Source organism: Panulirus ornatus, chromosome 20 (assembly GCF_036320965.1).
Source record: "Panulirus ornatus isolate Po-2019 chromosome 20, ASM3632096v1, whole genome shotgun sequence".
In the NCBI taxonomy this organism is placed as follows: domain Eukaryota; kingdom Metazoa; phylum Arthropoda; class Malacostraca; order Decapoda; family Palinuridae; genus Panulirus; species Panulirus ornatus.
The window spans coordinates 8,497,650-8,523,719 of record NC_092243.1 but is presented as its reverse complement, the minus strand read 5'-3'; positions in this window follow the sequence as shown (position 1 = coordinate 8,523,719).

Genomic DNA, 26,070 nt, shown 5'->3' with positions numbered 1-26,070 from the left:
GGTGTCTAAAAGTTTAGAAAAGTTGAACCTTAAAACACGTGTTTAATTAGTCTGTGGCTGAGGCGAGGGAGGCGAGGGAGGCGAGGAGGCGAGGGAGGCGAGGGAGGCGCGAGAGATGAGACTCGTCAACATTGATCACATTTATCATCACTTTATATAAACGTGACGTAAGACTTCAGAGGTGAAGACCATTTATCGTAATTCAGACAAGCATGAAATAAGATTTTTTTTTTCTCTAGTACATCAGAGACTGTCGATATAAAGTGAGTTTCCAGCGAGGCAGAAGAAAAAAAAAAATTATATCCCACATTCGGGTCAGAAATATTTGCTGATGATATGGCGGGGGAGAAATGTATCCTCCTTCTGGGGAAATTTCCCTTGTGTTATTTCCCCTCACCTGGGCTGTGGCAGCACCAGCTCACACACGCCACAGCTCGTGGCAAATATGTCGAGGATTTTACATGACAGAAGAAAAAGACGCGTTTCATCACAGGTGAAAAATACACATAAGAAAGATCATGAATATGACCTTGCACAGTACATGATAATGTGAGAATACGAAATGGTAAGCAGGTTTTTATTTCCTTATACAATGGCACTGCCTCGTTCTCACACAAAGGGTGAGGTATACCCTATATACTACGTTATATCCAGCACTGCAGTTGAAGGCAAGAGCTTCTCCTCATTCGTTATATCTACCTCTTCAACGAAGTGGACAGCCTGCCATCCTGTGTGTGCATATTGCCGTTGTAAAGAATATATAGATAATTACTCTGTAAAATTCCTGTATTTTTGATGACTCACACCGACGTAAGAATTAGATTCCTGTAATTCACTGACGTTTGAAAAATATATACCATAAGGAATCTACAATATTGTCTACAACTGTCCTAATCATGTAAGGTTGTAATTGCTACAACATTGTCTACAACTGTCCTAATCATGTAAGGTTGTAATTGCTACAACATTGTCTACAACTGTCCTAATCATGTAAGGTTATAATTGCCTCTGTCGATTATCTTTTTTTTCTTTCGTTGATAATGTATTTTCCAGGAATTCTATTCTATCCTATTTCAGGAGTGCAATGCAATCATTGTCACGAGGAAGTTCCCAGCCTCCAGCTCAAAGTTCTGACTCAGGGTTTGTCTCTGAAGATTCGGTTTTAGTTCATGTTATTACGGGATCAAGTTGGGTGGCTCCTTCCTGTCTTGTGTCTGACGGAAGGACTGAGTGGATACGATCCTGGGTCTTAGAATCATTTTCTCTCTCTCGAGTTTAAATCGGTTGAAACACTAGACTTTGGTGCATCTTTGTGTGTGTGTGGGAATATTGGACTGAGAGACACAATGAAGTTCCGACGACGACCGAGTGGGACTGGGACGAGTTATGGAGGTTGTGCTCAGTGGGTTTTGAGGAGATGTGGACTTACAGGTGTTCACTGCCCCATCTGAAGGACAGGGTTAGCCAGCATCATCTGGTGTGTGGTCATAAAGACCGACGGATCCATTAATTTAAAAGATGCCACACTAACCTGACCCATCTGGTGTGTGGTCATAAGGCCGACGGATCCATTAATCTAAAAGATGCCACACTAACCTGGCCCATCTGGTGCGTGGCTATAAGACTGAGAGTTCCATTAGTTAACAGATACCACAGTAACCTGATCCATTTGCCTTGGTGCCCACCGTCAGTCCAGCTCAGACCGCCTGGGTCCTGCCCACCAGGCTGCCCAGGGCACGGATCCACTCCGCTTCCCTTCCTGCCCTGGGATCATAGCATGACATGGTACATGGTATCTGGTGACGGTACAGCCGTAGAATGACATGGTACATGGTACCTGGTGACGGTACAGCCGTAGAATGACATGGTACATGGTACCTAGTGACGGTACAGTCGTAAAATGGTATGCAGGTGGACTCCTCTCTCTCTCTCTCTCTCTCTCTCTCTCTCTCTCTCTCTCTCTCTCTCTCTCTCTCTCTCTCTCTCTCTCTCTCTCTCCCCCCAGCTCATTTGGCTGATAACAAGATGGAGTTCCCAGCTCTAACTTCCCGCCTTAAAGAAAGTTAGGTATAAAGTGTGTTGTGTGGCAGGAGTCTGCACATCCCCGCCTCACATCACCCACACTCTCCCCAGGCCTTAGGAATGTACCCACACGTCCTTACTATCTCCCAGGACCACTGGCTCCCTACACACGTCCTCACTATCTCCCAGGACCACTGGCTCCCTACACACGTCCTCACTATCTCCCAGGACCACTGGCTCCCTACACACGTCCTCATCATCTCCCAGGACCTATAGCTACCTAGGAGTTGTATCTTGTATGTATCTAGTGATCCGTTTCGTTGATTAGGCTTCTGTTACCTCGAGTTCATCCCTCGGTTATGGATCCCCAACTTCATCAATAATTTTGTTTCCCAGGCCACCTAACTTGCCTCGACTCCACCCTCACCTGTGAATAAGTTAAGAGTTTCCTCCTTGCTGTTCGTTCCCGTCGTCGTCCTGCTGCCGCTGCTGCTGCTCCTCCTTCTCCTTCTACCTCTTCTTCGTCGCCTCCTCCTCCTTCTCCTTCTACCTCTTCTTCGTCGCCTCCTCCTCCTCCTCCTCCTCTCTCTTCTACATACTCTCATTTTGTCCTTTCCTGTCTCCCATTCCCTTCCCTCCCCCACACGCTCTCACTCCGCCTCAAGCCGTCTGACAGGTGTAGGGGAGTCGCTTAAGAGCCACACACTTCTCCTCCTTCGTCAGGACAAAGCTCCAGACGAAGTTGGGGTGTTCCCTCCTCACGCAGCTGCTGCTCTCCTGGGATCTTCCGATATCCTTCCTTGCCCATTACTACCACACACCTCTGTGGTACCATTACCATCACAATAACCCATGCCTATCACACTCGTCGATGGTACTACTACTATCACAACATCCTTACCATCACAACCCTCCACTAATGTATCTATCTCCTACGATAACCCCATTACATCACCATTACATTCACAATAATGGTATTCTACCAATATCCTACAACCACATTACCATGTCATTATTCCTCCTCTTTCACAATTTCCATTATAAGCAAAATATATCTTTTACAACACTGGCTTTTTCAGTACCACAAGACCACAACACCTCCACGATAGCAATACCTAAAAACTGCCTCTGGTGAACTAAGAGGAATTACGATGGCGATGAAAAGGAAAAATGTTAAAAAAAAAAAAAGAGGGACTTAAAGAAATGGTCACCTGCTTTGTTTTGGTCGAGTGAATGAGTGGTAGTTTGATGGGAGGGAAGGTGGATGATAGTTCCTCTCCTACCACATGGGTCGTAAACATACTTTAAGAGTGTTATATAGCCTTAGAATTATCCTTAAAACCTTAAAATGAAAAAAAAGGTTATCCTTAAAACCTTAAAATGAAAAAAAGGTGTCAAAAAGATTTTCCGGTTGGTGGATACAGGTTGACGCTGACGACCGTTAATGATCCTGATGATCAATAGGCCTTAAGCCCAAACAACCAATCAACCAACCAGCCAACCATCTCTTCCCTGATAACGAGCTGTGCCGAGAAACTGGATCACGAGACAAACTACAAAAAAATAGATAAGTAGATTAAAAATGATTGTGTTTGGCCATGAATATATATATATATATATATATATATATATATATATATATATATATATATATATATATATTTTTTATACTTTGTCGCTGTCTCCCGCGTTTGCGAGGTAGCGGAAGGAAACAGACGAAAGAAATGGCCCAACCCCCCCCCCCCCATACACATGTACATACACACGTCCACACACACAAATATACATACCTACACAGCTTTCCATGGTTTACCCCGGACGCTTCACATGCCTTGATTCAATCCACTGACAGCACGTCAACCCCTGTATACCACATCGCTCCAATTCACTCTATTCCTTGCCCTCCTTTCACCCTCCTGCATGTTCAGGCCCCGATCACACAAAATCTTTTTCACTCCATCTTTCCACCTCCAATTTGGTCTCCCTCTTCTCCTCGTTCCCTCCACCTCCGACACATATATCCTCTTGGTCAATCTTTCCTCACTCATTCTCTCCATGTGCCCAAACCATTTTAAAACACCCTCTTCTGCTCTCTCAACCACGCTCTTTTTATTTCCACACATCTCTCTTACCCTTACGTTACTTACTCGATCAAACCACCTCACACCACACATTGTCCTCAAACATCTCATTTCCAGCACATCCATCCTCCTGCGCACAACTCTATCCATAGCCCACGCCTCGCAACCATACAACATTGTTGGAACTACTATTCCTTCAAACATACCCATTTTTGCTTTCCGGGATAATGTTCTCGACTTCCACACATTTTTCAAGGCTCCCAAAATTTTCGCCCCCTCCCCCACCCTATGATCCACTTCCGCTTCCATGGTTCCATCCGCTGACAGATCCACTCCCAGATATCTAAAACACTTCACTTCCTCCATACCAAATGGATTTGTATGTAGCATTTATGGATCTGGAGAAGGCATATGATAGAGTTGATAGAGATGCTCTGTGGAAGGTATTAAGAATATATGGTGTGGGAGGCAAGTTGTTAGAAGCAGTGAAAAGTTTTTATCGAGGATGTAAGGCATGTGTACGTGTAGGAAGAGAGGAAAGTGATTGGTTCTCAGTGAATGTAGGTTTGCGGCAGGGGTGTGTGATGTCTCCATGGTTGTTTAATTTGTTTATGGATGGGGTTGTTAGGGAGGTAAATGCAAGAGTCTTGGAAAGAGGGGCAAGTATGAAGTCTGTTGGGGATGAGAGAGCTTGGGAAGTGAGTCAGTTGTTGTTCGCTGATGATACAGCGCTGGTGGCGGATTCATGTGAGAAACTGCAGAAGCTGGTGACGGAGTTTGGTAAAGTGTGTGGAAGAAGAAAGTTAAGAGTAAATGTGAATAAGAGCAAGGTTATTAGGTACAGTAGGGTTGAGGGTCAAGTCAATATATATATATATATATATATATATATATATATATATAAGCATTTCATGTTTGGCCATGAAAGTATGTAGCTTTATACTTCGTGTTTGGCCGTGAATGTATATTCCATAACTGGGCCAATGCGCAGAGCGAGATGTCGCGCTTTGATAGAAGGAAACGCTAAGTGTTTTAAAATCCTTGTTATGACGAGGCCCTGAGTATTTCCGGCCCGTTGCAGGATACGGTGGTAAACTAACAGCTGGCAAGTATTTTGCACCGATGTTGGTGAATATCAACTCGCAAGTGATATTGAAAATATCAAAAATGTGGGAGTTCCAACATTTTTGGAAATTGTGAAAAGGCGTTTTGATTGGAGAGGTGTTAAGTGTAAAGGTGTGTGAGTGGTGGTGGGGATGTGGGAGGTGGTGATGGAGATGGTGGTGGTCGTGGTGGTGAGGGTGTGGGAGATGGTGTTGGAGATGATGGTGGAGGTGGGAAGATAGGGTTGTGGGAGGTGGTGCTGGGGGATGAAGGAACTATGGCATGGGGTTGGGCCGGAGGGGAAAAACTTACAGAGAAACCCAAACGTCACATGACACGAGAAACCTAAACGTCACATGACACCAGCGTCACAAGACACTGGCGTCACAAGCTACTAGCGTCACAAGACACCAACGTCACAAGACACCAGCGCCACAAGAGACCGGCGTCACACGACACCAGCGTCACAAGACACCAGCGTCACAAGCTACTAGCGTCACAATACACCAGCGTCACAATACACCAGCGTCACAAGACACCAGCGCCACAAGAGACCGGCGTCACACGACACCAGCGTCACAAGACACCATCGTCACAAGACACCATCGTCACAAGAGACCTGCGTCACACGACACCAGCGTCACACGACACCGGCGTCACAAGATACCGACGTCACAAGACAGCATGTATTCGTCACATCATCACCGAAAATGAAGATAGTTTAGCCATATATGTGAAAAAAAAAAAAAAAAAAAAAAATATATATATATATATATATATATATATATATATATATATATATATATATATATATATATATATATATATATATATTACCACATTACGGTCGTGTCCCCCCCAGCGTGTCCACTTTGGCCGTCACACACGATATTCCACGACAATTTCAGTTCTCTATGTAGAACTGGACATCAGGCACTTTGGTTTAAAATCTTCACCAATATGAAATTTGAGTCTAAAAGAATTTTGTATTTATGGTCCGTACCATTTATGGTATGCTATGGGGGTGCTCGCTCTCTGTACCATTGTTATAGCATGGGTGTATACCATTTAAACCAGTGGTATGACTAAGAGTTGCTCTCTCTATGTAACTAGGGTTGGTCTCTATATAGCAGTGGTATAATAGGGGGTGGTCTCTATAGAACAGTGATATACTAAGGGAGGGTCTCCTGTACCAGTGTTACAGCATAGATGTGTTCCATTTATACGAGTGTCGTGCTTGGGGGTTGGTATTTGTACCTGTGTGTGTGTGTGTGTGTGTGTGTGTGTGTGTGTGTGTGTGTGTGTGTGTCAGTGTGTGTGCGTGTGTGTCTTGTATCCGGTCATACCATCGTAATCAAAGGTGGCATCATCGTGCTCAAGGGTCGTACAATCGTGCTCAAGGGTCGTACGATCGTGCTCAAGGGTCGTACCGTCGTGCTCAAGGGTCGTACAATCGTGCTCAAGGGTCGCACAATCGTGCTCAAGGGTCGTACGATCGTGCTCAAGGGTCGTACGATCGTGCTCAAGGGTCGTACCGTCGTGCTGGTGAGGCTGGAGGGAAAGGTATGTATTACATCGCCTCCAATATTGAGGAAACTCTCGCCAACCTGGTGGGGAAAAATTTGGGCCCAAGTTAAGATCATTATAACATTACTCTCAACTTTGTGAGCGAGACTTCTGGACTTCCTCAGGTCACCTAAGAAGGTCAAGGACTTACCATTCGGGGATATGAAAGGGACGTATGACACTCCTAAGGTCACACTTCAACTTAGAGTCACAAGAAATGGGGTTTGGTGACGTACATTAGATTCTTGAACATTGTAGCTTAGGCTAATGGAATCACTCAGTGTCTCCCAGCCTTCCACCCATCCACCTGAGAAGGTGAGACGCCCTTGCTATCCTCCTGCATCTTCCTGTGATCGTAAGGTCTCGCCTGCAGGACACACCCGCTGACACCGTCGTCGTCAGCCGTTCGCCAGCCTCGCACGACTACTTCCCTCACTACCTTGGCTCTGTTTACTGCTGACACCACCCCACCAGCACCACCACCAGCACCAGCAACAGATATGGGTGCAGCGACCTGCCTTGCCCTGACCCCACAGCCGAGGATCTCTCCCGTGTCTTATCTCGGGTTCCTCTTAACTCGTCATGTCTCATAGGTTGAGGCCGCTTGGTCAGTCGCTCCTCCCTCGGGCCAGGCGAGCTCAGGAGATGGAGTGGGCTTCGCCGACTGGACATTTAACTACACCATCGACCTCCGTAAAATACCGACATCACATGGCGTGTCACCAAGACCCATATAACGACTACATGAAGCGAGATGTTAGAATGATACACATTTTGAAATACATTTGGAGGTGGGTAGGAGAAACAAGCCACATATCTACTGATGAATTCTAGCTGAACTGGTATTCAAAATCCAAACATTCATAGTAAGAGTTGATAATATGCAATCATACCAACTGTGAGGAAATCTATGGGATTAGATTTGATCTCATACTCCGACATGGATTGCTGGTCGAGGACACGTGTGTCAAACATTTTATATCTCAGTAATGAGGTCATGTTATCCACACCAATTAACCCAGAGCCACTAAAACTTCAACCACTCGTGCCTAATGACATATACTCTATACATTAACCCTCACGAATTAACCCTCACGGGGTCTTTTATTAACCAAACAACTTCCACATTCCTGGACTTATAATGATAATAACCAAGATAGACAGTTAACAGCAATAGATGAAGTGACGCAAATACCGTAAGATTTCGTTACGTGGCGCAAAAAAAAAAAAAAAAAAAAAAACTGGGATTTTGTGGCGTGGGACTTTAGCAAGTTTGGTGATAATGATGGCCTAATACAACACACTAACCTTACTGCCATATTCTCATGCAACGCTGGAACCCCATCCCAGCTGGGGGGGAAGGCGAGATCCACGGTAATTGTTACCGTGTATTGTCTTCATTCTACAGGGAACGAAGCCGACCCCATGCCACTTTGTGAGACAGATAAGGGGAAGTTAACTTTACTCAGCCACCAGCACTCAGTCTGTCTGTAATAAATGTATCATATACTTATATTTAATCGCCGTTTCCCGCGTGAGCGAGGAAGTGCCAGGAATAGACGATTGAAGGCCCCATTCGTTCACATCCATTTTCCAGCTCTCATGTACAATGCACCAAAACCAAATCCCTCTATCCATAACCAGGCCCTACAAAACTTTCTATGGCGTCACCTGACCACTTCACATACCCTGGGGTTTAGTTCGTTGATAGCACGTCGACCCCTCTATACCACATCGTTCCAATTCACTCTTTCCCATGCATGTTATGGAGAGCATCAAGATGAATATCACGCCATAAAGAACTACTGCTAAATACTTGTTCCTTCATATTTTCATCATATTATACATTAGAATTAAGTATATCTTCCTTATCAGGGGAGCAGCTTAGGCCTTGGAGAATATCGGCAGTTCTGCTTTCCTTACACCATCTCTCGTTGAGATACTACCCTTCGTCTGTCCAGGAGGAAGGAGCCTCCACCAGAAAGGACCACCACTACCCTCCGAGATCGGTGTCAGAATCAGCATCGAAGTACCTACGACACCCGGGTACATGCACGTAACATACGCTTGAAGTTGGTACCACACTTCCTTGAAGTTAGGGTGATGGAAACTTGTCTCCCCCCCCCCCCCCCCAAAAAAAAAGGAAACGAGAAAAATAACAAAATCTGATATGAAAAAGAGAAAAAAGATTTCTCGCCGGAGAAATAAGCGAGTGGAAATGATATCACTTGACATCCTTACAACCAGGTAATTAGTTTATCCCAGCGTGAATATCCTGGCGAGAAAGTCCTAATTACTTCCGGTGGCTCCGGACGAGAGGGGTGTGAGAGAGGGGAACCTCCATCTGGCTTGTTGTGGCTCCCTGACAACACCTCCCACTGGCTCCTGAGGAAGGTCTTCTTCCCCCAGCGTGGCTCCCTGGCGAGAACCCCTCACCCAGTGGCTTCTGAAGAAGGTCTTCTTCCCCCCAACTTGGCTCCTAGGTAACACCTCTTGGCAGCTCATGAAGAAGGACTTCCCCTGAAGAAGGTCTTCCCCCAGCGTGAGACCCTTGGCAACACCTATGAAGGTCGTCCTCCGGCTAACAAGTGTGACAAGGGCCAGATTATCGACACCATCATCTACAGGTCGTCCTCAAAGTCTTCCTCCTCCGCCATCGGCCAAACTTGATTCAAAAATACTTCTATTTTGTCGTAAATGAACGTCCTAGTCAACGCATGGTGGAGCGAATCTCAGCTTTAAATTGTTGAGCGAAGTCATTTGGAATCATGAGCTGCAAGATGGTGAGGAGATCTGACCTTCAGGGATGTATTGGATAATAATGAGGGACACACATGTTGCTAGGGTGCCTCGTGACGTCAGAGGACGCCGTTGCTAAGACACCGTGTTATGATGCTCACTCCCGGGACAACCTCCTCGGTGGTTTCGAATGATGCTCACTCCCGGGACAACCTCTGCTGTGGTCTGGGATGATGCTTACTCCCGGGACAGCCTCTATTGTGGTTTTGGGATGAATATGACAAAGAATATCTTGTTTACCTCAAATGAAATCAATACAGCGATTTCTTCCAGCGGAAAGAAGAGATAATAGTGAGGTGATCTTCATGGGTATTTGATAGATAATGATAATGGAGAAACCACATTGTTGGGGTGTTTTTTGATGCCAGAAGACGCCTTTGCTGAGAGACCTTACCCAAAGCCAAGCCCTATAGACCTGTCTGTGATTTCCCCTGACCGCTTCATATACCCTGGATCATCCCATAGATAGCACGTCGTCCCCTGTATATCACATCGCCACAATATCCTCTCTTCTGTGGACGCCTCACCCTCTTGCATCTTCAAGCCGCAATAACCCAAAGCCTCCTTCACTCCATCCAACCTTTTCCTGTGATTGTGAATAATGTCATTATATGTATTTACTCATATAGCAATAATTACTTCTAATAATTCTGAAACTATTCTATAACTATGGTTACTATAACCACCACTACCAATAGTACTTCACTTCTTGCAAGGGTCATCACAACTAATAGTGTTATCACAACTAATATCACCCTTAGATGGAGTAATGTGTTACAAACTAAAGATGCTAGTGCTGCTGCTGCTGCTGCTGCTGCTGCTGCTGCTATAGCACTCGTGCCTCTCCATCAACATTACAGTAATAACCCAGCGGTCAGATGAGGAGGAGAGCATACTCCTCCTCCCACATATTCACCAGTCTTGAGGCAGTTTCGTGAACCGGTCTGAAATATCTTGTCTCCCTCTACTACGTTCTGCCACCGGCAAACAGGTCTTCTGACGAAGAACTTCACCGCCGTAGGTTGGACCTTGGCACCCTTCATGAAATCATAACTTCGAGGTACTGATCTCCCCCCCTCACTGGTTCTCTGGGGGACATTATGGTGGAGTAGGTCACGACACGAACTGGTTAAGTCACGGGTTCCGCTCCGACGTCTGGTCTTACCCTACCTCCTGCCCTGACCTGTGGCGGTCCAGCCTCACACTCTTCCCAGGTTCAACCCCGCAACCTGCTACCCTCCTCCCTCAATCACCCCAGCCACTTTAAACCCTCACCTCCACTCCTCACTCCGCCCCAGAGAGGAGAGGGGGTAGAGGAGCATGGTAGCCTGTGGTGGTCGCTGCAACAGGACATCTCTCTCACTCCGCCAGGTTTCAGTGATAACATTTCCGGGTTGTGTGATGGGAAGAGGCCATCTGGGAGCATGGAGGCTGGCCCAGACTCGCGTTGGGGGAAGGAGGGGATGGAAGGAAGCGCCAGGGGACTCGAGGGATGACGCACACAACGTACATTGGCGAGGGAAAGAGTCCGACGACAAGGAAGAGGAAGAGGAAGAGAGAAAAACGCACGAAAATCGGGTGATGGAACAAGAGTGTGTGGCAAGAGTGAGACGAGGCCATGAATTTTTTTTTGGAGATGCTCTGGAAGAGAACGGAGATCAGTGACATGACAGGACAATGAAGTAAGGGAGGTGTGTGTGTGTGTATATATATATATATATATATATATATATATATATATATATATATATATATATATATATATATATATCAAATTATGATGGGCTGAATTAAACCAGGATAACAAAGCTTTTAAACAGCTAAGTCTGTAAGAGGATTACTGAGGCAGAGATTACTCGAGAAAATCCCGTCATTTGAGAAAGAAGCTCAGGATCTTTTATCTGCTGATAGTCTCATCCGTCAACACGATTTTCGATCTAGAAAACGAAAGAGAGAGAGAGAGAGAGAGAGAGAGAGAGAGAGAGAGAGAGAGAGAGAGAGAGAGAGAGAGAAACAACGAAGTGCTCTGTTGAGTGATATGCTTCATGGCTGACCATGACTTAATAATTGTTAATTATGTAATCTTGTTTCATTGAAATTATTATTCAATCTTGTTTCATTGGAATTATGTTAATATTTTCTTTTTTTTTGGGAGGGGGGGGGGGAAGAATCTTAAACTCGCGTCAAAGTCTAAACCTTCGAGATCGGAAGATAGCCATCAGGGTTTTATTTGTCTGTGGTACAACAGAAATGATTATTGACCTCAGTCATAGATCGAGGTAATTCGCTGTTTAAACCACTCTTGCCGCGTAACGCAGACCCACTGTTACCAGACAATGCAGTTTGTTAACTGAGATATTTACGACGTCATTGACAAGAGTCATTAGCGAGAGCCCAGTAAGCGGATACTAGTCGCTTTTTTGCTTCTCCTCTTTTTATAGCGTTGGAGTTTCTGGTCACGGGCAAAAGTCCATATCAAGGCCAGGCCTTGATTGAAATATAGACAGGATTATGAAAGAGGAGAGGAAGAAACAAAGGAAAGTATTTACTAATCTTGGAGGAAGTGAAAAAACCTGTCTTTTGAAATGTGCCAGGTCATAGTTATTGTGAAAGACATGAGAATGTAGAGAGTTCCAAAGCTTGGAGGTGTGAGGAAAGAAAGAGTTATCAAATCGGCCCACCCTTGAGTTGCCGATGGCCATACTGTAATCAAGTGTCGCAGCAGTTTGCCCAGTATTGTGTGGTCCAGTTAGTGGTAGGAGCACACAAGTAGGCAGGAAGTTTGTGTTATTTTTCTTTTTCTCAGTCATCATTCTCAACCTTTTGCTCAGCTCAGACTTTCGTAAATGAAGTCTGACATATCTGCTGGTTAAATTGAAGCCTGATATGTCTACTGGTCGTCAGTTATCTTGTAAATGAAGCCTAACACGTCTACTGGTCATTAACAATCTTATAAATGAAGCCTGACATGTCTTCTGGCTCATCGCAAATACTGAAGAACTTTGGACCTGTTTAGGCAAGGGAGTTAATGCTTTGACCAGCTTACTGGCAGGACCATCATTGACGAGCGTATCCCAAGTCTTGTCCTAGGTCACTAGAGTACCCCAGATCTTGTCCTGGGGTCTCTGGAGTATCCCAGGTTTTTTCCTGGGGGTCGCTGAAGTACCCCAGATCTTGTCTTAGGGTCGCTGATGTACCCTAGGTCTTGCTTGTCTTGTGACTGCTGGGTTGCTGAAGTCTTACAGGTCTTGTCCTGGTATTGTTTTAGTACCCTGGGTCTTGTCCTGGTATCGTTTTAGTGCCCTAGGTCTTGTCCTGGTATCGTTTTAGTACCCTAGGTCTTGTCCTGGTATCGTTTTAGTACCTTAGGTCTTGTCCTGGTATCGTTTTAGTACCCCAGGTCTTGTCCTGGTATCGTTTTAGTACCCTAGGTCTTGTCCTGGTATCGTTTTAGTACCCCGGGTCTTGTCCTGGTATCGTTTTAGTACCCTGGGTCTTGTCCTGGTATCGTTTTAGTACCCTGGGTCTTGTCCTGGTATCGTTTTAGTACCCTGGATCTTGTCCTGGTATCGTTTTAGTACCCTGGGTCTTGTCCTGGTATCGTTTTAGTACCCTGGGTCTTGTCCTGGTATCGATTTAGTACCCTGGGTCTTGTCCTGGTATCGTTTTAGTACCCTGGGTCTTGTCCTGGTATCGTTTTAGTACCCCGGGTCTTGTCCTGGTATCGTTTTAGTACCCCGGGTCTTGTCCTGGTATCGTTTTAGTACCCCGGGTCTTGTCCTGGTATCGTTTTAGTACCCTGGATCTTGTCCTGGTATCGTTTTAGTACCCCGGGTCTTGTCCTGGTATCGTTTTAGTACCCCGGGTCTTGTCCTGGTATCGTTTTAGTACCCTGGGTCTTGTCCTGGTATCGTTTTAGTACCCTGGGTCTTGTCCTAGGGTTGATAACGCACCCCAGATCTTGTCCTGAGGTCGCTGCCATACAGGACTGTCAAGGTAGAATTAGACAACACGAACCCTTCAACTTAGGGAAATGAGAAACTCATCCCTGTTTGTCAGGTTTTGTTTAACAAAATCCAGCTGTATAGTTCTCTTCTTCAGTATTCTATTGGCTTCTCTCCAGGGTGCAAAATGTTTGACACGAACCTCAGTGTTTTGAAAAGGATCTGATTGTCTGTTGTTGTTTGTGATCCCTTATAAAGAACAGTTTCATTCGTCGTCTTTTATATTTTTTTTTTTTCGATGTGTCTCTTGTGTTGTGTCGTCCATAGCCTCAACGTCCCGCCCTCCTCCTCCGCTTGCTCCGACTCTTTCCCCAGTACGTTGGCTTCTCCAACATCACAGCCTAACTCACTCACACTTTCCGACGCTCCCGCAACCTCGAGTATTATTTTTGCGGCGTCCTCCACAAAGCGCTTTGATGTTATCCTCACTCACATTTTCCCCGTATGTCACTTTGACGTTCGGCTCTCGTAACTTCCCTCCCCGCTACCGTCGATCAAGAACATCACAGTGCTGGTATTTTCCAGGGTTCCTCCTCGTAACACAGAGGTGCACAGTTACCCAATCTAGCTACACAACAAGGAGAGGGAGATGTCGCATTTATATCATACGAAATTCATTTATGCACGAATTCTTCATGATTTTTAGCTTGCCTTATGAGAATCATTAGAGTCACCTGTGTTTGCTGGAAGAAGGTCTTCGCGTCTCCTGACGATTGTGACGTGACTGTAGTCAAATGGAAGTTCTTATGACCATGTATGAAAGTTTTCGTTTATGGTCTATTGTGGACGAGGTATGAATGATTTAACTGCGGTGTAAGGTGGATGAGAAATAAGACTGGGATTGCAAAGCTATATTTCAAACTTCTTTCGTAAACTTGTTCTCAGTTAAAGAGGAATTTCACGATTCTACATTAAAGGCTTAATGTTTCCTAACTTTTGCATCACCCCAGCTAGAGGTCCACTCTGAAAACAGAGACTTGTTTGCCTTGCCTAATGTAACATACTCCAACTTTACCTTACCTAACGTATCCCCAACCTTACCTAATCTAATCTAACGTACTCCAACCTTACCTAATCTAATCTAACGTACTCCAACCTTACCTAATCTAATCTAACGTACTCCAACCTTACCTAATCTAATCTAACGTACTCCAACCTTACCTAATCTAATCTAACGTACTCCAACCTTACCTAATCTAATCTAACGTATCCCCAACCTTACCTAATTAAATCTAACGTACCCTAACCTTACCTTATTTAATCTAACGTACCCCAACTTTACCTAATCTATCTAACGTACCCCAATCTTACCCAATCTAATCTAACGTACCCCAACCTTACCTAATCATATCTAACGTACCCCAATCTTACCTTATTTAATCTAGCGTACCCAAACCTTACCTAATCTAACGCAACCCAGGATAACCTAAACTAGAATAGCCTAGCCCTATCTAACCTAACGTACTCCAACATTACCTGATCTAACGTACCCCCAACTCTCCCTAACCTAACCTAACCTAACCCAACCTAACGTACTCCAACACTACCTGATCTAACGTACCCCCAACTCTCCCTAACCTAACCTAACCTAACCTAACCTAACCTAGCCTAACCTAACCCAACCTAACGTACTCCAACACTACCTGATCTAACGTACCCCCAACTCTCCCTAACCTAGCCTAACCTAACCCAACCTAACGTTCTCCAACATTACCTGATCTAACGTACCCCCAACTCTACCTAACCTAGCCTAACCTAACCCAACCTAACGTACTCCAACACTACCTGATCTAACGTACCCCCAACTCTCCCTAACCTAGCCTAACCTAACCCAACCTAACGTTCTCCAACATTACCTGATCTAACGTACCCCCAACTCTCCCTAACCTAGCCTAACCTAACCCAACCTAACGTTCTCCAACATTACCTGATCTAATGTACCCCCAACTCTACCTAACCTAGCCTAACCTAACCCAACCTAACGTACTCCAACACTACCTGATCTAACGTACCCCCAACTCTCCCTAACCTAACCAGACGTAATGTACTCGACGTAGTTCAACGCACCTTAACCATACCTGACCTAACGTACCCGACCCTCATCTGCCCGAGGCTAAGCTGTATGTTTGATGGAAGAAGATTACCAAACTTCAGCAGTAGCCAATTCACGCTACTGTCTGCTTTTGTAAAACATATTTCTCCATATTGATAAATGCAATGTTTTCTGCTATGTTTTGCTAGCTATTTTGCTTTGTTTTATGTGTGCAATGTTATTTCTATGTTCTGTGTGTTACATAAGTTTATCATATTCCTTTGTTTATTTCTTATTTTGCTAAATGCATCTGCAAGTGTTGACTTGTTCTGTTTACTTGTTACTTTGCTCGCTTTTACAGTTATTCTCCTTTTTTGTGTTTCTTATGAACGTTTTGCACTTGGTTACAATGCTTTTTATACTTTACCTGTTTATTTGGCAAAGACAGTTGCATGTGTTTTGTTAGGTGCTCTCGCTGTTCTCTTGCTTTCCTTTAAGTATGTCTTTATTCATTCTTTATTTCTATTTTGTATTATGTACGTACATGTGTTCGAGGTTTTATACCTGATTGCCTTATTGAGTTTGGAATGTTTTATTGTTAGAAAACTACCCATTACAAATACGGGAGAAGTGATTCTGTTTTACAGTGTAGACGAATCGGAAAGTAAGTAGATTTTGATATTCATTTTATTCATGATACAGTCCTATTTAGAGGACGAAATACTTCAGGAGACAGACTTTAACTGGAGAACAAGTATGAAAGAGAAATTATATCATTCGGTATAACTTTGATATATTCACTATCACATGTATGAGTTACGCAGTAATATCGTAGTAAAATTATTCGTATGAATCTTAGACACTAGATACTCAAAGATGTATATTCAATGTATTTACGATCGTAGGAGATACTATACGTATTTAAACGAGCTTAATCAATATTAAGCATATTATTGATGCGTTATTCATGCATAAGACAATTATTCACTATGTACGTTTTCGATGATCTCTCTTCGCTCAGGTGTTTGCATAGTCTACCCTGCCCGTTCTCTAAACGCTCTCCTCTACAAGTTACTAGCTTTCCCGTAAGATGGCGCTGATAGCGACTTTTAACACCTCTTTATACGTAATGGTAACATGGAGTAGTTATACTTCTTAACTAAATACTTTCACTTTCATCCGGGTAGCAAGATTGTTCCGTTTAGTTTACCCAGGACACTGGCACTTTGAGGATGTAATCAGTGTGTCTGTGTTTATACAGGTGTTTTTTATGCGTTTTTTAAGCAGTGTTACGTTATGAGAACTGTAGACACACTAGTGAATGTTAAGACAATGGATGATAACTCTAAAACGCCTGAACGGGCGTAAAAAAAACGATAATAAGTGTTTTAACAATTCATTGTTGATGACTATAAACATCACAAGTGTTCGCCACAAGAGACGGCAGTGAAGGGCAAGAATCGTATACTACCATCCACTGGGAATAAAGAAGTGATCATGAGGAGGAGAACTGATGACCCTAATGTGGTAAGTACTGTTTTGTTGAATTTGTAAACATGTTCGACACCAGCAGAGACAGTGAACGAAGCTTCGAGATAGGGGGCAAGAAGGTGAGTTGTTTCGGCTTCATTTGACCATATATTTTTCTTTGATTTTTTAATTCTATTGAAGTTTGTCCTTGTTGTAACTGAGATGTTATATTTTTTGTGCATTATGTATAAGTTAAGCATTTCTATTTACGCATGTCAAAATTGTAACTCGTTTTTTTCGGATGATTCAGAGGAAATGATTCATATTCTACCATTGTTCACTCAAAAGGAGTTGTAGATGAACCATTCGGGATGATTTTTAGTGAGATGAGGGTATTCGCATCTTAGTAAGTAGGTGGGAGGGGTGACAACGTGTTTAGCCACTGCGTAGATGGGAGGGGGTCACCCCACCTTAAGATAGACATAGTGAACGTGATATGAGAACATGTACTCCCATACGTCTGCATTTTGTGGACTGACTTAATTCGTCGTAACCTATGTTCTCGTTTTATATGCTGTAGGGCGCTGAGGATGTCTTCACTGTTGACTGGTGTATGGATTTCAAGTCAGTAAATGGCCCGTTTTACCCGACAGGCTAGTGTGGGTGGGGCAGTAATGTCATGGTGAGGGAGGTTAGGAAAGTCTTGTCCGGATACCTAAGGGTGAGGCTGGCTGACAGCTTTCTTTCATTACTATACGCTGGCTTTGGGGGCTCTACCCACGTTATCTCGATCGACGAACAGGATTCTGTGAATTGTACTTGAAGGTGCCCGGGGGTCGATCCCATAGGGATTTTTATGTTCGAGGAAGCGAGAAAAACTTTCATGTGAACATATGATCGAGATATGTATTTTTTCACTTAAACATTGAGAAACATAAAATATTTATTTTTTCACTTAAACATCAATAAAGAAGAGAGAGAGAGAGAGAGAGAGAGAGAGAGAGAGAGAGAGAGAGTCCGGACCCCTGGGAATGCCCAGCATCTTGGCGAGAATTTCGATGTTTGAGTGGGAGAAAAAAAATGTCCAGGTCTTCGCGACCCCTGCCAGAGCCTCGGACATGCCTGGAATCACAGGAGACGTCGCCAGGAGAAGAAATATTTGTCCTTTTATAAAGTCCAGTTGGAGAAGATGGTCTACTGGCGACTCAGGGTACAACAGGAAGGCTCGCTCGTCCTCAAGAACCCGCCATCCAAGTCCATCTTACACGGGAGGTGACCACTCGCATCATACCCGACCTCCACCATCACCTTAGCTCTGGCTCTGTCATCACCAGGAAGCTGTGCTGCTGCTGCTGCTGCTGCTGCCGCTGCTGCTGTCGTCCTTCATGCCTCCCGTCCGCCAGGCCAGAGGAGAAGAACTAATTAAAACTGGAACCATTAGTCACACAAACTTCTGCGTCCGGGTCCGCTAGGCCTCCAGCAAGGAGTGAGGAAGGGAGGAACTTGGGCAGGAGAGTCTGGGGTGCAGTTTGGTGGTCAGCGTGGAGGGCGCCGTAACCCGAGGCCGGTCACGGTTCCGTAACCTTTGTTCAACTGCTGGACTGATCCCTCCCATGAATCGTCAGGTAGAACAGTCAACATTTTACTGTGAGACGTCAGACTTGATAGATAGATACATAGATAGATAGAGATAAATAGATAGATAGATAGATAGATAAGTATAGATAAAGAATATCGCTTACATTCGTAATTCCCCGACCCTCCCTTCCTCCGCCTCAACCATCAACAACCAAAGGCCTCATTTGCAGACATGCCGTCTCTAGCTGCCATGCCAGACGTACAAGGTGACCAGCAGACGACCATCCACACCTTACTGTGTACTCACTTCCATCACTCACGTTGTTGTATGACTGCGGACGACCGTAGGCGTACCACACGACTACACACGAGACGCAAACATCCAGTACGTCGTCACGTGACCTCAGTAAAGCTGACCAGAAACATAATTTGCCTCACACTTGCCAAACAGCCACAGATTGAGGGAAAATGTAATGGTATTTAGGCATTAGGTCGAGCTAGTGTGTCTCCCGGTGCTGTTGTGTGTGTGTGTGTGTGTGTGGTTGACGAGCCACGAGTTTCACTCAGCTCATCATCAGCTGTGCAGCAGCAGATCAGCTGCAGGAGGTTTGGTCGTTATCAACAACCATCCTGGTCGACAGCAGGAGGGCTGAGGATGCCTAACTTTCTCTCTCTCTCTCTCTCTCTCTCTCTCTCTCTCTCTCTCTCTCTCTCTCTCTCTCTCTCTCTCTCTCTCTCTGAGCTTCGTACTCATTTCTGGTCTCCATTTTGTGTGTGTGTGTGTGTGTGTGTGTGTGTGTGTGTGTGTCACCATCATCGCCAACCCCCATCACCGCCAGCCTCTATCATCGCCAGCCTCTCTCAACCATATCACGTCTAGCGTGCCCCCCTCCCGTGATCTAACCCACCAATATCCTCTCTCATCATCGAATTCTCTCCCCGTAGTGGACCCCATCGCCATCCCTAACTCCCCCATAAGGACACCATATCCATCGGCATCTCTGGGCGCCAACCTATTGGTTCATCTTGACCCGATTTTCTATCATATTTTCCTTGCCAGTTTTTTACCATGTCTTACCAATTTTTTGGCCCATTTTCTTTTTTTTATCAATCTTTACCCATTTAACCTTTTTTTTGTTTCACTCATACTGATTCCACGTATTGATTACAGTGTTACACACTCACAGTTCTTTCTTCAACAGCAGTACAACCCCTTCCCTTGCTCTCGCCTTCACACACATCCGCCCTCTATTTAACCCCAAGACATTATCAAGCCGTTCTCTTTTCTTTCCCTTGTGTTTAGTCTCACTCAGAGCCAGAACATCCAGGTTCCTCTACCCAAACACACCGCTTTATCTCTTATTCTCCTTCTGGTTATTTCCACCCAAATTGTGACGCCGGAGCTGGAGCAATCCCAGCTTAGTTTCTTCACAATATATTTCACCCTGTGTCTACCACCCTCATGATAACTCTGATGTATTTACGTACATGTACGTATAGCGTCCTCCATCATCCGTCATATGCGTACATGTGTCATTTTTGCAACTTTTACCAATAGTTTATTGTATACATATGAAAGTTTGGCCCTCCATCACCACCAGTCTGGTGTGTTCATCGATAGTCAGATGTGTACATGTGTGTGTAAGGTTGTGTGACATCCTCCATCATATATATGTGTGTGTGTGTGTGTGTGTGTGTATCTGTGTCTGTGTGTTTTTGTGTGGACTGAATGCCAGTAACCCACACTTGTGCTCTGAGGCAGAGAGAAAAGACAGGAGCTTGGGAGAGAGAGAGAGAGAGAGAGAGAGAGAGAGAGAGAGAGAGAGAGAGAGAGAGAGACAAATGTCAAAGTCTGCATGGCTCCCCCGCCACGTCAGGGATAGCTGACAGTAGTGCGCCACAGACCAGAACACATTGTGTACATCATGACATGTTCTGTGCATCACGGACATTGTTCACTACGGCCTTGTGATGACGCGCAGGGAAACGCTGGCTTTACCTTTATGGCATGTGTATGTTTTACATGTATTATGCACAAGCTGGGGCGGGCACCCGACTCTCTGTGGGCATAAAAAAAAAAGAAGAAAAAAAAATGGCTTTTATGAAGAGAATAAAGCTAATATGTCAGTTTTGAATATAGCCTTTGTTGGCCTTTTTTTTTTTCAAAGTCCAGGCTCCCGAACCCTTCGACTCTACCCTTGATTTTGGGGTACCATCTTTGTAAAGCAATCTGAACACGACCCTGCCCTTGATTCTGGTGTACCCACTTTATAAAGCAATCGGAACACAACGCATGATGTGACGGAGTTCCATTTCTTCTTCGTCCGGTCAATGATTACGTATGCCGTCTGATGTGATCGGGAATCTCTTTATAGATTTGTTGGTACTATGGCAAACACAGTTTCACGTCTACAAAGGAGTTAAGATGGCATCGGAAACCTTTGCTGCTGTGTGTCCCGTCTCCAAAACACATACATGAATCGAGTTCAATCCGACATGAAAAGAGATTCCAAGTCTTTTGTATTCGAATCCTGGATCCGGATTCGGTTCACAGGGGAATATTGTGCACGTTCTCCCACTTGTGTTTCTCAGAGACAGGATCCCGAAACTAGAATAAGGAATTTCATGCAGTAAATACAAGTGTCTGAGAATAGATTTGCCGCTGGTGAATATTGCGAATTTAAAACCAGGTGACGACACGTGTAATCTGGGTCTGACGACTTGTAAGATAGCGGATATCAGTATGTTATCAACACGATATCTATTACGATATGATACGAATTTTCGCCGGATTTCTATATATGTTATCACAGTGTTGCTGTACGATATATTTTATCACAGGACTTCTATATGATATCACTCATCACAAGATTTATGTATGACATATGTTATCACAGGGTTTCTATATGATATCTGTTATCACAAGATTACTGTATGATATCTATTATCACAGGGTTTCCCTTATGATATCGCAAGATTGCTTGCTATCTGACAAACGATGGTGTTTTGGTGGTCTTTCAAAGATCATACACCTCAGTACATCACTATACAGCAAGTGTAGAATATTGAGTTTAAAGGAAGGTGGATACTGATAGATTATCATTTCAAATTGCAGTGTGCAAGGATGAAAAAAAAAAAAAAAGAGATAAGAGAATGTGTGAATTTCATCGTGCGCTGCTGCCCTTGCTGCGGAAGGCAGCGCAGACGAAGACATCTGGTTTGTGAGGTGGTTCCACAGTGATATGATAAGTTTCACGATGTTGTTATCTATTTTGACGATAATACAAAGACTACGTTACAAACCAATTAACATTATCCACACAAGTGGCCCTGGATAGGACCACAAGAAATTGGTATAGTACCCCAGTGATACGTCTTGTTCGTTTTCTTTCTTCGTGAGAAAATACAGATGAAAGTTGAATTGGTAAGTAGAGATTGATTATGACAAATCTACGGTAGATCAGGTAGACATGCAAACACGTTTCGAGTTAGAGGGGATATACGATCATTCTACAGTTTTTGGAAAAGCTGTTTCCAATATGTTGATTATTTGGAAGAAAAAATCTAAAGCCATTCAAATCCGGGTCTAAGTAAACCTTCTGTGCTCTCAGTCAGGGGTTGCGCGTCGTAACAAATCAAACATAATTATACATGAATATGAATTTTGGGGATAGGGGAGAAAGAATACTTCCCACGTATTCCCTGCGTGTCGTAGAAGGCGACTAAAAGGGGAGGGAGCGGGGGGCTGGAAATCCTCCCCTCTCGTTTTTTTTTTAATTTTCCAAAAGAAGGAACAGAGAATTGGGCCAGGTGAGGGTATTCCCTCAAGGCCCAGTCCTCTGTTCTTAACGCTACCTCGCTAATGCGGGAAATGGCGAATAGTTTGAAAGAACGATGAATTTTCAGACAGAAATGATTTCATTGCACCTAATATGATACGTAACGTATACATACGAGATGTTTGATTCACTTTGTCGATTACTATTTTTTTTTTTTTGACCTTAAAGCCAATATGGCAAATGCAAATCAATTTCAGATTTCCAAAACTTATTTTTTTTTCCTCTCACCCTTTTTTGAATTAGGTCATGGGACGTGCAACACTCAGTTGCAGTAAAGCACTTGCTCTGATTCACACGTTAACAGTCCTTCGGTACTGTATAATGAACAGAGCCATTAGTGTGGATTTAGAGAAAGGAAAAACAAAAATACAAGGTTTAAAAGTGACACACACACACACACACACACACACACACACTGACAGAATACGATGGCTGGTATCTTTCATCTGTGTTATCATTAAATGTGGTTTTACGTATGCATATGGGGGTCATGATGGTGTTGCTGGACCCCGCTTATCTGTGGCTCCACCGCGAGGAAAAAATGTCATTTCGGCGAGGCTACACCATTGCCAGTTGACGAACGAGAGTGTATAGTTTCGTGGAGGCCCTTCCTTTCGTTTCAAAGGGTTCCATTGGGATATATATATATATATATATATATATATATATATATATATATATATATATATATATATATATATATATATAAGCAATCTGTTATAGTGTCCCTTTAATATGAATAGATAAGCGACACTCAACCCGGAAATAGTCACACTGAAAATCGTCGTGAAATGTTCCCCGTATATCGTCAACGTTACATTTCCATCATTCATATTCATTTACAGGTCTGCCTCCATCCTCCTGGGCTCGGAGCTGTTATTTTGCGAGGGCTGGCTTTATTACACTAAATCTAAATAGAAAACGGAGTTCACACAGCTGAGATTTTAAGCTTCGAAATATGGACGACCCAGACGAAATGTTTTTTTTCGCCCATGTTACCGAAATGGTTTTGAGATTATTAAGTATTATCTTTATCCTTAACCCTTCTATAATCTTGTGTACACACTTGATGTTTTATAATATATTATATATATATATATATATATATATATATATATATATATATATATATATATATATATATATATATATTCGGGTTCTCAGACAATGTGTTCACATATTGTGGCAAATAATCCCCCCCCCCCCCGCCCCATTGTTTACATCTAAATTGGCCATTTATATGGATCGTTGGTTTTGGCCGATTTGTCCAATTGTAGTTTATTTTTCGTATAATTCTAGTTCAGCATCACGTGTGTACTGTGTTCAGCTGGGCTCCTAAACAGCCATGTAGGATTGGTGCAGCCCTTGGATAATGATGGATTAGGATATAATCCGGATCTTTTCACGGTGAATCCTAAGCCAGGTATAAAGATCATGTAAATTCTAGTAATGTGGATATATTGGTATTGCTAATGATAATTCCCTTTCCCAGTAAGAGCTTCAACAATAAACAACAATATCATATATACATATATGTGAGTGTGTGTGGGTATGTGTGTGTGGGTGTGTTGGTGTGTGTGTGTGTGTGTGTGTGGGTGTGTGTCTGGGGCCAGTCACAAAGCATAACTTTGCACGTCCCTCTCAAGCATCAAAGGCCATTAGGTCTCGTCATCGCCACACCAGAGGGGGATTCCTCGGTCTATTTAGGGGACTGAAACCCACCACACCGCTGCTCACCAGCCCTTCCCTGCCCGTGACAACAACAAGAGCTGCCCAGCTTGGCACCAGCCGACACTTGGTGGAGGACAGTCTCATTACACACACACACACAGACACACACACACACACACACACACACACACACACACATATGGGTTGGAGGGTTACTAGAATGCAAGGATCAACATCGAAGAGGTTCTAGAACATCTAGAATGTTAAAGTGAGAGAGAGAAATGTGCTCATCATGATAGAGGGCCACTTGTCTGTAAGCAGGTTCATCTAACTCCTGTCGAGATGGGTTGTGTCTCCAGAACATCAAACGAGAAAGTGTTACTCGTGTATTCCTCGGGAGCGTAGATCTAGGTAGATGTATTTTTGATAGCATAGAATTTTAGATTGGGTCAGGATAGCGGTTATTTAGTGGTTGTATCTTTGTCATAGAGTGTATATGCTTCGTCGATGCCACGTTAGCTAAGGGAATGGTGATCTGTTAGTGTATGACGCTAAAATGTAAGACATGGGTAAGTTTCCTTCTGGGGATACTGCAGGTTGAAAGTTACACTCCACACAGGAGCAGGGAAATGATGGATCCCTTCAGACCACCAATAGCTTCAACGAGAGTGTAGTTATTCAGAATTCATTCCAAGTGAGCAACATGATGCACGATGAACTCTGAAAATGCACAACCTTCAATTTAAACCAAAGAATTCATCAATTTTTGACACTAAAAGTAGAACAAAAGATAGTCCTCGTCCTTCCAGCATTACTTCATTTCTTTCGCCGACCTTCTGGCCCCGGGGAAATTGCTATGAAGTCTTTTCTCTCTCTTGAAGCGAGGGTGTGTTGTCGTGATGCTGGGAGGGAGGGAGGGAGAGGAGTAAGGATGGATGAGGGATGGACTAGGGAAGGAGGGAAGGAAGATAAAGGGAGGGGGATGAATGGATGGTGTATGGAATTGCTCGTCTTACTGTGTGTCAGTCTACTGTCATCATCTTTGTGTAGGCCTTCGTCTATCTCAACCTCGTTTTCTGTTCACTGTAAACTGTTATTTTGTGTTTCTGTTTATTGTAGACTGTTATTTTGTGATTGGTTGTCCGTCTGTGATTGTTTGCTGCGTGATTGTTTGATGTTCTGTGGTTGAGTCTGTTATGGTCCCTGTTACAGATTTCAACTTTCTTGTAATTTATCAGTTATCGTTAGTTTGTAAACCTGTTTGGTACCTTTTGCCATTCTTAATGACTGACTGTCAGTTTCTTTTCTCTGTTACCTTCGCTGCGTGACTGTCTCTTATTCTGTTACCTTTACAGTGTAACAGTCAGTGTAACTGTTCGTTGTTCTGTTACTCTGTTATTTTCCGTTCCGTTACTCTCTCTCTCTCTCTCTCTCTCTCTCTCTCTCTCTCTCTCTCTCTCTCTCTCTCTCTCTCTCTCTCTCTCTCTCTCACTTTGTTCTGTGACCACCTGTGACTCTTCAGGTTTTCCTATCACACCACCATATGATGTAGATCATCCCATATTTATCAATTAATCTATCATTTACCCATTTATCTTTAGCTTGTCACCCTAGGAGAGCTCTTTCTTTTGTCATTCCTAACCTTCTTATGATTTCCCCAGCGGTTATGACCTCCCCTTTTTTTTCCTAGGTTAGGTTTTCTCCATCCTCAGAAAGCCTTTAGTTCCTTGCTTTATTATCTTTGCTGTCACACCTCTATCTTCATAGCTTTCTTTTTTTTTTCCTGTTCCCTTTAAGGTCTAGTCTCACTGGAGACGCCTCTTCTCCCTTGACTGTGGGGTCTTTTTGACAACGAGACAGATGAGTGTATACCACAAGGGACGCCTTATTTCCAACCTTGTTCC